We start from the raw sequence: 12,721 nt of genomic DNA on the forward strand, positions 1-12,721 counted from the left end.
CTAGATGAATCACTTTCCCATGCTATGTAGGCTCTTTTAGATTTGTTATGGCCTTTGCTTTGGTTCTTCTCTTTTTCTTTCTCTAGGTATGGACATTCCGGTTTATAGTGACCGGCTTTCCCACAATTGAAGCAGAGCCCTTTGATTTTTCCTTTATTGTTGTCATCTTGTTTGAACTTAGTTGATTGATTTCTATAGTTGATCAATCCTTTAATAGAATGCTTTGCTCCATTTTTCTTTAGATATTTGTTGTATCTTCGCACAAACAGTCCCATATCCTCATCATCGGAGTCTTCGTCATTGCTTGTATCACTATCCTTTAGCTCTTGTCTTGAGGTCTTGGAGCTTGAAGCTTTTAGAGCTATTGACTTCTTCTCTACCTCTTTCTCCATGTTCTTCTCTTTCTTTGCCTTTTTCTCATGCATGTCAAGGCATTTAAGATGCTCTTCATGTTCCTCTAGTTTACCAAAAAGAGTGGTAATATCTAGAGTGTTGAGATCATTTGCTTCCTTAATTGCTGTAACTTTGGGTTGCCATTCCCTGTTCAAACACCTTAAGATTTTGTTAGTAGCAACTGCATTGGAAACAGGTCTATCAAGAGAATTTAATCGATTTTTCAGGTGAACGAATCTCTTCTGCATGTTTTCGATGGATTCACCATCTTCCATGTGGAAAAGTTCGAACTCTTGAGTTAGCGTATTGATCCTAGCTAGTTTGACATCATCAGTTCCCTCGTGGGCAACTTGCAATGTGTCCCACATAGCTTTAGCGGATTTACAATGGGAAACGCGATAGTATTCATCAACTCCTAGAGCTGAGATTAGAATGTTTCTCGCTTTCCAATCGTATGCATATTTCTTTTCATCTTCAGCATCCCAAGTATTTTCTGGTTTTGGAACAACTACACCATCTTCATTTGTCAAAGTGATCTGAAATGGACCATTGACAATGGCTGTCCAGATGTTCCTATCAATTGCATTGATATGGACACACATACAATCCTTCCAATAGCCGTAGTTTTCGCCGTTGAATACTGGAGCTCTATTGTGAGCCCCTTTAGGTCCGGAAGCCATCTTTCTACAAAGTGTTTCACGTAGCACGGAATTAACCAAGCTCTTGATGCCATTTGTTAGACGCTTGCCTAAGGATCTAGAGGGGGGGTGAATAGATCCTACACAGTTTTTCCGGGATTTTACAGCCTATAGCGAAAGCGGTTCTGAATCGACTTGCGTCTATTCCGGACCGCTATTGCAAAGGGTTGTATGTGTTACAAAACCACAAAATATTTGAAATTACGGATAAAGAGATATGCTATCGAATCAATACGTGTCACAACTGAATATCAATTAACTTCTCGATTGACAAACTTTGAGTTACAATGCAGCAAGGTGGATTAAGCAAATAGACAAACACTTGGTGACAATATTCAAATTGATGCTAATTCAAGATGTGGTGAATTGTGATGTTTATGCAGAACTTTTAATTCACAATTTTAACATTTGAATCATCGATCAATTTAGCAATTATACCAATTATGAACAGAATAAAAAGGAAAAGATAAAAGCGATAAGAACACGATATTTGTTTAGGCAGTTCGTCGATCGTCCTCGCTACGACTACGTCTGCCCCCAATTCCAAAATTAAATTGGGATAACTTTCATTAATGTTGAAAGCAGTTTATACAAAGAAGATAACAAAGCGATAAACGATAAACCAATTATGTCGATCCTTTGAATATTCTTCCCCCTTAATCTTAAGCAAGATCAAGGTTATCCAAGAGCTTCACTTTGATTCCCTTCTGCAGTGCCTTGATTCCTTGAACTCCCCGTTCCTCAATCGTTACACTCAGCCGAATCCTCAATGAACGCCTCTTGATAAAAACCCCCAAGAACCACCCGTCGTGGAGGACAAAACCCGCAGATTTTATTCACCAACAAACCCCACAAACCTTCACCCACTAGGAATCTTCAATTCCGTTCCATGGACGTTATCGAACTCATCACTAACCCGCAATGCAAGAATGATTATGTGTAATTGTGTTGGAGATGACGAAGAACGAAGATGAGAAGCGTTTATGTATCTTTCAGTCGTTGGTGTTGTTGAATAATTAACCCTTGCACAATATATATACTTGCATAACAGTTGGAACCAAGAATAACTGAATTTTGGACTTTCTTGATCAGTTAGGTCGACCTCTTGTAGAGGTTAGGTCGACCTAACAGTGCTTGCTGAAATTCGCTCCCAGTTAGGTCGACCTGTTGGAGGAGTAGGTCGACCAGAATCCTCTTCTGATGCGATCAGGGAACTTTTTCTCAGATTAGGTCGACCTAGTTGCTATGTAGGTCGACCTAACAGACTGATATGCAAATTTCTTCATTTTGCGTCGACCTAAATGGTCTGTGAGTCGACCTAGCAGAAGTATATGGATTTTGCTTCTTTTTAGGTCGACCTGGGTTGACAGTAGGTCGACCTAAATGTTGATTTTCTGCATTTTTCATGTTCAGCTTGTGTTGAGTCGACTTATATGCATAGTGGATCATCCTGTGCTTTCATGTGTGATCAAATGCTTTGCTTTTCTGATTTCTCCTTGATGTTTGGATGCTCATTTGAGTTTGCCATAAATCAAAAACATCTTTGAGTGTAATCTTGTATTCACAACGATGACCGTTTGAAGCTTTTGGTTCGATCATTCCAATCATGTCAATACCCCACATGGAGAAAGGCCACGGAGATAAGAGAACGTTGAGTAGAGTCGGTGGCACATGGATCTTATCTGCATAGATTTGGCACTTGTGACATCTCTTCACGTGTTTATAACAGTCAGATTCCATTGTCAACCAATAGTATCCTGCTCTTAACATTTTCTTGGACATTGCATGCCCATTTGAATGAGTTCCAAAGGACCCTTCATGCACTTCATGCATTAACATGTCTACTTCGTGTCTATCCATGCATCTGAGCAAAACCATGTTGAAGTTTCTTTTGTATAGCACATCTCCATTCAAGAAGAAACTGCCAGAAAGTCTCCTTAGAGTTTTCTTATCTTTGTTTGATGCCCCAAGCGGGTACTCTTGAGTTTGAAGGAAGCGTTTGATGTCGTGGAACCACGGTTTATTATCGATGACTGCTTCAGTTGCAAACATATAGGCGGGCCTTTCAAGGCGCGTAATTCTGACTTTAGGCACATCATTCCAGTGACTGACTTTGAACATGGAAGATAGAGTAGCCAAGGCGTCTGCCATTCGATTCTGATCTCGAGGTATATGATACAATTCAACCTTGTTGAAGAAAGTCAATAGACGTCTTGCATAATCTCTGTAAGGAATCAAGCCAGGGTGGAAAGTTTCCCATTTGTCTTTGATTTGGTTGATCACGAGGGCTGAATCTCCATATATGTCTAGGATTTTGATCCTTAAGTCAATGGCTTCTTCGAGACCCATGATACAAGCTTCATATTCTGCAATATTATTGGTACAATCAAATAGCAGTCTGGCAGAGAACGGGATATGAGTATCCTTGGGAGTGATGATGACTGCCCCAATTCCATTGCCAAAAGCGTTTACTGCTCCATCAAAAATTAGGCCCCATCTTGATCCAGGATCAGGACCTTCTTCAGGTAGCGGTTCATCACAATCTTTCATCTTTAAGTACATGATATCTTCATCAGGAAAGTCAAACGTGAGAGATTGATATTCATTAATTGGTTGATGCGCCAAATGATCGGCGAGAATGCTTCCTTTGACCGCTTTTTGAGCACGGTATTCAATGTCATATTCGGATAACAGCATTTGCCATCGAGCAATCCTTCCTGTTAAGGTAGGTTTTTCAAAGAAATACTTGATCGGATCCATTTTGGAGATTAACCAAGTAGTATTATTGATCATGTATTGGCGGAGACGTTTTGAAGCCCAAGCCAAAGCACAACATGTTTTTCGAGCATGGAGTAACGAGACTCACAATCTGTGAATTTCTTACTCAAGTAATAGATGGCATGCTCCTTCTTACCGGTTTCATCTTGTTGTCCAAGCATACAACCCATGGATTCTTCCAACACAGTAAGGTACATGATTAATGGTCTTCCTTCAACTAGAGGAATCAATATTGGTGGCTCTAACAAGTATTCCTTAATACTGTCGAACGCTTTCTAGCAATCTTCAGTCCATACGACCCCTTGATCTTTGCGGAGGAGCTTGAAAATTGGCCCACAAGTAGCAGTCATTTGAGAGATAAATCTGGAGATATAGTTCAATTGTCCGAGAAATCCTCTTACTTGTTTTTCAGTTTTTGGTGCAGGCATCTCTTGAATAGCTCTGACTTTGTCGGGATCTACTTCAATACCTCTTTGGCTGACAATGAAACCCAAGAGTTTTCCAGATCTAACCCCAGAAGTACATTTGTTAGGATTCAAGCGAAGCTGATATTTCCTTAGTCGTTGAAACAACTTCAAAAGGTATTCCATATGTTCTTCTTCCGTGCTGGACTTGGCTATCATGTCGTCCACATAAACTTCAATTTCTTTATGCATCATGTCATGAAAGAGAGTATTTATTGCCCTTTGGTAAGTTGCGCCTGCATTCTTTAATCCAAACGGCATCACTTTGTAGCAAAATGTACCCCATGGGGTGATGAAAGATGTCTTCTCCGTGTCTTCAGGAGCCATCTTGATCTGATTATAACCGAAGAACCCGTCCATGAAGGAAAAGACGTTGAACTTAGCAGTGTTATCGACCAGCATGTCGATATGCGGTAATGGAAAGTCATCTTTTGGACTGGCTTTGTTCAAGTCACGGTAGTCAACACACATTCTGATCTTTCCATCTTTCTTCGGAACCGTCACTATGTTGGCCAACCATTGAGGATACTCAGAGGTGACAAGAAAACTTGTGTCGAGCTGTTTTTGAACTTCCACTTTGATCTTGTTAGCCATATCAGGGTGAGTCCTTCGCAATTTCTGCTTAACTGGCGGACATTCTGGCTTCAATGGCAAGTAATGCTGAACAATATTGGTATCCAACCCAGGCATGTCTAAGGTAGGACCAGGCAAACACGTCAACATATTCTTTGAGAAGATTTATCAGTTTACTCTTGACATCAGTATCATGCAACGATCCAATGGTCACTTCTTTTTTGTCTTCTTCAGAACCCAAGTTGATCTTTTCTAAAGGCTCTTTGTGAGGCAGAATGGCTCTTTCCTCGTGCTTAAGTAACCGAGAGATCTCGTCCGGGATCTCCTCTTCTTCCACTTCTTCGACTTCGAACACAAGAAACTCAAAGTTGGGAGAGGGCATAGGATTATTGCATTCAATGGGTTTATTAATAGTTAATCTGCACATATGATTTATATTTATTTCAGAAAATTGTGAATGCAAGAGTGTATGCAGATTATTTGGAAAAGTTTTTTTTTTGGTTTTTTAGGATTACCATTTCAAGAAAAAAGCAAAAATAAAACACATAATGTAGGGAATTCAAAATGACACTTTATTTATGATTCATTTTTGAAACAAAGCCCTAAACACAAACTCATTTGTCTTGGGCAGGACAAAGAGGGGAACTTTTAAAAACAAGGCCCTATACACAAAGTTATTTAGGTGGAACATTTAAAAGCAAAGCCCTATAAAACATCTCTCTGCTTTGGGCTAGGCAGGAGGTCAAAACAACAGCGAGGTGATTACTTTGAGTGGCGAACAACATTTGGAACGTCGACAACTTTCCAGTAGCAACAAACTCCTCTGTGTATTATGTATTTAGGAAAATTCTCCTTAGAATTATCTTCAGTATTGACATTGACCGCTGGTCGAGCAGGATTTGAGGGTCCTGGTTTGTCAACCTGGTTCTTTGTAGAGTTGAAACGGTCTTCTTCTACTTCTTGAAGAGCATAAGACGAGTCACAATCTTCAGAATTTTCAGGATGTATTTCCCAGTCTTCAAGATGAAGAGACTCATTGTCAGCGACACTTTGTGAGTCAACTGCGGGGCCATCTTCCCCTTCATCTTCAAAAATGGCGTTTATGTGATAATAACCATCTTCAGTAATTTCAGGCTGCTGAGAAAATTGATAGGGCTGATAAGCCTCTTCTGGTTGATTATTATATTCAAAGGAATCTCCCCATTCAGTTGGTTGGATATTTTCCATGGAAATCTTTGAACTTTTAGGTGCAGTGTATTTCACCATATAATCATATTTTCCACTTGGTTGTCCCAAGGTGTCCCAAATTTCTGCAGGAACAGGCTCAGTTTCTTTGCCTTTGGATTTCTCCGAAGGAGGATGGAACGGTGTATACGGTTCTTCCTGAGATATGTATCCCGAGTCATTGAGATAACACTTCCATTCTTCTTCAGGATCAGGTAGACCTTCCTCGATGCATTCTTCGATAAGGACATTAACCTCTTGAGGAATTGGGTTAAGGAATCCTCCACTAATGAATGTTTCTTTGATCGGACGAAGGGTTTCATCCTTCTTGGTGCAGTTTGAGAATGTTGGTGAACATCCGAGACCTGCTCCGGTTTCATTCTTGGTAGGGATCACAACTTACCCCCAGCCAGTGGTAGTTCCATCTTTTACTACTTTCACTGCCTCTTTGTAAGAAGAGATTGATGCTTTCTTTTTGGAAGATTCATCTTCTAAAGAGAGACCTTGGAACTGCGTTCCTTCCACATCATCAGCACTGATGAAAGAGAAATTGGATAAATGGCTCACCATCAAGGCTTGTTATCCACTTATCGTTACCAACTTGCCGTTTGTTACAAATTTTAACTTTTGATGGAGCGTAGAAGTTACTTCCCCTGCTTCATGGATCCATGGTCTTCCTAACAGACAGCTATAAGCAGCTTGAATTTCCATGACCTGGAAGGTGATTTGAAATGTATGTGGACCAATTTTTATGGGAAGGTTGACTTCGTCAATAACAGATTTTACCAATCCATCAAATGCTTTGACTACTATACCACTAAAGTTCATAGGCATTCCTTGGTAAGACAAACGAGCAAGAGTCGTCTTTGGCATCACATTCAAGGAAGATCCGGTGTCTACCAACACGTTGGACAAAGAGTCTGACTGACAGTTCATAGAAATGTGTAGAGCAAGATTGTGATTTCTGCCCTCCTCGTGGAGTTCTTCATCACAGAAGCTTAAATTGTTGCAAGCTGTTATGTTGGCTATTATCCCATCAAAGTGATCAACACTCACATTATGATCAACAAAAGCTTGATCCAAGACTCTCATCAGGGCTTCTCTGTGGGCTTCAGAGTTTAAAAGCAATGAAAGTATTGAGATCTTTGAAGGAGTCTGCATAAGCTGATCCACAATTTTGTATTCACTTCTTTTAATAAGCTTCAAAATTTCATCAAAGTCCGGATTGATATTGGTTCCACGGGATTGGCCAACATCAGTGTTTGTATTAATGATAGGAATTTCCACAGGATTCCCCACTGGTGTATTGACAGGATTTTAACCGGTTGCAGGAGCAACAGGCTGCTTTGGAGGTAATGGAGTATACACACGTCCACTTCTTGTTACTCGTCTCACATCAGCGATGTTTACGACAGATGAAAGAGTGGGTAAAGGAACTTCTTGTCCATCCTTTATCATTGTTGCATTGTACTTGTATGGAACTGCCTTGTCAGAGTCATAAGGAATAGGTCCAAGTAGACAGATGATCAAAGGAGCAATAGGAACCTTTGGTTTGTTGTAAGTAACTTCTATGCGCTCGGGCATGTTGAAATGAGGAACGATGACGTTAACTTTAGGCATTTCTGAGTTGATATCTGTTAGGAGTAAATTAATGGTAAATTCATGTGTTAATATAGGTGATTTCTTCTCTAAACCGATGCAAATTATGATAGATCCATAGGTTTTTATTAAGAATTGAACTGAATAAGTTTAGTTCATGTGTAAAGCAAATCGAATCACTTGTGGGTGTTATTGTTGCAGGTTTTGAGCTGAATAAGAACTTAAGAAGAACATGAGGAGGATAGAGAGCTGGAAGTCTCAAAGGCAGAAGAAAAAGATGGAAAATGCAAAGGGCGCGCCGCGAGAGTTCCTAGGGCGCGCCGCGAAAATAATTCTGTTTTGAAGCGCGCCGCGCCAGTTCGATGCCGCGCCGCGGCCTCGGCGTTAGAAGCCCAAAACTTCTATTTAAAAGCCCTAGTTTCCAACTTTTGGGGATATACTTTTGTGAGCGAAATTAGGAGAGCAATCTGATTCTGAAGAGAAGAACAACAATTGAAGGTGGATTCTTTACCAATTGAAGACATTCCATTGATGAAGATGAATTCCTCCATTGATTCTTGTGTGTTCTTCATGTCTATGGAGAGCTAAATCCCTCTTGTTGAGTCTAAGGTAGTAGTTAACCTATGAATATACAATACCATTGATTAATTCCTGTGAACAATTGTTTGAATTCATTATCAATAAGAAACCTTGTTTTTATTCTTAAATTATCGTTGAATCTTTGATCGAAAGAAAGGATTTAACTTTTGCCCTAGGTTACTATATTGATTCAAGAGCAATTTGCAGAGATGGAATTGTGATTGGGTTTTCATAATTATCGTTCGTAATTACTATTATCGATATTGATATTTGGAGAGATCGAATCTCATACCGGTAAAAGTTTATCTAATTTGATTTGCAGACATGGAATCTTATTTAAGGATAAGTGAAGATAATGATTCAAAGGATTGTTCTATTGTGAATTAATTGATAATTGTATAGGATTAGGTTGATGAACCCTAAAGGCTCAACATATTTCTTTATTTGTTCACAAAGTTCTTTTACTTGCTTTTAATTCCTTATTTACTTTTGATATTATTAGAATCATAAAACAAACCAACTCGAATTTCCTAACTCAAAATAAACAACTATAGAACGACAGTGATATTAACCAATCCCTGTGGATACGATATATTACCGAAAATATTTACCCACAAATACTTTCAACAAATTGGCGCCGTTGCCGGGGATTGGTGTCAATATTGCACGCATTGCAATAGTTCTTATTTTGAGTTTTAAATCTTATTTTCTTCGTGTGGTTGTTTCACGTGTTTGTTAGTTTGTGCAGAAATTCGTGTATGCGCAGCAAAGTTCCCAGTGACCAACTTCTTTTTGATCCCGAGATCGAAAGGACCGCTAGGAGGTTAAATAGCAAAGCACGAAGAAGAGCAAACATAGCAAAAGCAAGAGACAACGCAACCGCGACATCGTCACAACAACTTGAAATTTTTGACGAGTCGCAAGAAGGATTCTTCTTTCACGAACTATTCACGGAGGAAGAACCGGAAATTATTGTACAACCTACTGTTGTCAACATGGCTGCTCCTGGTCCATGTGCAAACAGTCCAAGACTCAACCCTCAGTTCGCTAGAACTGCCGCCAACGGGCGACCGACAGAACTGAAGACTGGTATCATACAATTGATTTGTGCAAGTCCTTTCGCCGGATTGGACCATGAAGACCCGTACACGCATCTTACTCGATTCTATGAGTTAGCGGGTACTACGGGTGTCGCTCAAGCTGATGAGGAAGCATTATTTAAGAGTTTGTTCCCACACTCTTTGCTATCTAAGGCAAAAGATTGGTATCTGGATCAACCCGAAGTAGTGATGACTAATTGGAACACATTGGAAGAAAAATTTCTGGAAAGGTTTTACTCTCAAAACCGATTCTTTGAAGCAAAAACAGCAATAGCAGTATTTTCTCAAGGTAGTAATGAATCTTTGAATGAAGCATGGGAAAGGTATAAAGCTATGTTGAGAAAGTGCAAAGGACACGGTTTTTCAGACGTTGATCAAATCCATATGTTCCGTAACGGTCTCACAGCTACAAACAAGACACTTTTGGACGCCACAGCTGGTGGTTCTCTCATGTCCAAAACACCTGAAGAAGCTACTCAAATAATAGAGCGAATGGCTCTAAATGATCGTCAAGGAAATCATGATCGAACAGTAAGAGATAAGAAACCCGGAATGTTAGAGTTGAACAACAGTGATGCTCTACTTGCTCAGAACAAATTGCTAACTGCACAAGTGGAACTTTTGACACAACAAATGTCTAAATTACCACAACAGATCAAGGAGCTGAACGGGATATCTAATTCATATTAAGTTGCTAAGTGCGAATTATGCAAGGGAGATCATCAAACAGGATTCTGTCCCCCAGTGCAAGAAGAAGAAGTGAATTACATGAATAACAACCCAGGACAAAGGCCGAATCAATATCAAAATCAGCCATACCAACAAGGCTATCCACCGAGATATAACAATCAAGGGTACCAACAAAGGCCACCGAATCAAGGGTATCAACAACAAACATTCCAACCATACACTCAACCACCGCAACAACAGCAAGGAGGACAATCCAAGTTGGAGGAAACCGTGAATCAGTTCATTCAAACATCAGTGATAAATCAGAAGAACCATGAAGCTGCAATTAAAAATCTGCAAACTCAAGTGAGTCAAATGACACATCAGCTCACTCTACAGGCACAAGGAGCTTGTCCAAACTCAACTGTGAAAAACCCGCAAACCCAAGAGAAAATTAATTCTGTTACAACAAGGAGTCAAAAGGGTTTCGACTCGGAAAAAGAGAAAGAGGAGATAGGTGACCCTATGATGGTGGAGGTAGATCTGGAAATAAGAGAGAACCCAGAAGAGCCAGAAGTTGTAATACCACCAATGAAACCAGTTGAAGAAAAAAATAAGAAAGAGGATGAACAGGTAATTAAACCACCTCCCCCTTTGCGAGTGACAAAGAAGGATTCAAAAGAAAAAGACTTTAGAAAGTTTACGGCCTTGTTCAAAAAGTTAGAAGTGAATCTACCTTTCTTTGAAGCACGGGAGCACGTGCCTGTGTATAAGAAATTTATGAAGGAGGTGTCGGCGAAAAAAAGATCACTAGAAGGAGAACCAAAAACTGCAATCGAGAAGTGTAGTATATTCGCTGCAGCAAGAAAAATCCCAATTAAGAGAAAAGACCCTGGGGCGGTGGCGATACCATGCACTATCAAGAATATATCATTTAAAAAGGTACTTCTCGATTCTGGCTCTAGTGTGAGTTTAATGCCTTTATCCATTTTCAAAAGGCTTGAATTAGGCAAGATTAGTGAAAGCAAGTCGCAATTACGGTTCGCCGATCACACTATTAAGAAATCTTATGGGGTGGCGGAAGATGTACTAGTAGAAGTTGATAAGTTTGTCTTCCCTGTTGACTTCCATATCATGGACATTCCGGAAGATGAAGAAACTCCTATCCTTCTTGGGAGACCCTTTTTGTCAACAGGACGCTGTAATTTTGACATTGAAAAAGGGACGCTAACGCTAAAATCATTTGATGAAGAAGTGACCTTGAAGATGTTAGGAGTCAAGAAACATAGGCCAGGTGTGAATGAGAAAACTTCAACTGGTATGCCGGAAGGCGAACAAGAAGACAAAAAGCTTAAAAATCTCCAAGAAAAAGTCTCTAACATATCTTCTCCAATGGAACCAAATTATGAGACTGTCAAAAGTCCTAAGAAAGCTAACGAAATTGATAAGAATGGGGGAAGTAAAGTGAAGAGAAAAGCTATCCATGATTTTCATCCTCATGAGTTCGTGGTCATGAAGTTGCGAAGTAACGAGTGTTGCACAAGGAAATACCCTCCATAAAACAAAAAGGGGGTAATGGAACGTCGAGCCATGCGACGTTAAACGAAGCACTTTGTGGGAGGTAACCCACACTTCTAATGTTTTATTTTGTTTATTTTTATTTCAGGAAATAATAAGGGAACCTTTCTGGTGAAAGCTAGGAAGAGGCAATTGATATTGCAATGCCCTCTGTGAGTCAACCCTCTCGGGCTTGGTACGGAACATTGAGGTCAATGTTTAGTTCAAGTTTGGGGGTGGATTTACTCTTTTGAATTGTCCAATTTTCTGTTTATTATTTAATCATATCTCTCAGTTAGAGTAAGTAGCCCCATAACAAAGCGAGAATCTCAAGCAAAGTATCAACAATGAAGCAACATGTATGAAAGTGGTAGGAAGTGAATGTTCAAACCTTTTTCAGTTTCACTTTCTTTTTCAATAAGTAACAAAGCAGGTATGAATTTTCAAACTCAAACTCTTAATGTGTGCAATGAAGCTTAAGGTGTTAGTAAATATTGTCAGAAGTTCTTTATGGTACACTATTGTATTGGATTAGTTTAGCCTTAACCATTGTGAGGAAAGCTTTCCATTGTTTACTATATGCAGGAAACCATCAATTATTTTGACTTGTTTGTATCATGCTCAACCGTTTGTTGCATCATTTGTGGAAATCTGTGAAAGTGATTTAGGCAATTGTTTGAATCTGAGAGTTCTTTGAGCCTATTCCAATGAAAAACTTTATTTTCTTCTGTGAGAGTGCGATCCTTTGCTAACCATTCTTTGAGCCTGAGGTCAAGATAAGTATCATAATATGCACCAAGGAAATACCTGGTGAGTTTTGATCTCAATAAAAAGTTTTGTTTTGGACCATCAACCATAAAATTTGGTGATGTGTTTTCTCTGTGACCTTTTTAGAAAGTAGGGGAGCATTCATATAATCTAAATACAGGTTGATCTCCAAGTTGGGGAGAGTCACATTCAAAAGAAGAGTAAGTATCTGTGGTAATCGGTGAAAGATTAAAGAATTCGTAGCTTGAAAAAAAAAAGAGAGAAAAATTGATGGAAAAAGAACAACGTTTGAATATAACGGTTGTTGAAAAAAAAAGTG

This window comes from Vicia villosa, unplaced genomic scaffold (assembly GCF_029867415.1).
Source record: "Vicia villosa cultivar HV-30 ecotype Madison, WI unplaced genomic scaffold, Vvil1.0 ctg.000306F_1_1, whole genome shotgun sequence".
NCBI classification, from domain to species: domain Eukaryota; kingdom Viridiplantae; phylum Streptophyta; class Magnoliopsida; order Fabales; family Fabaceae; genus Vicia; species Vicia villosa.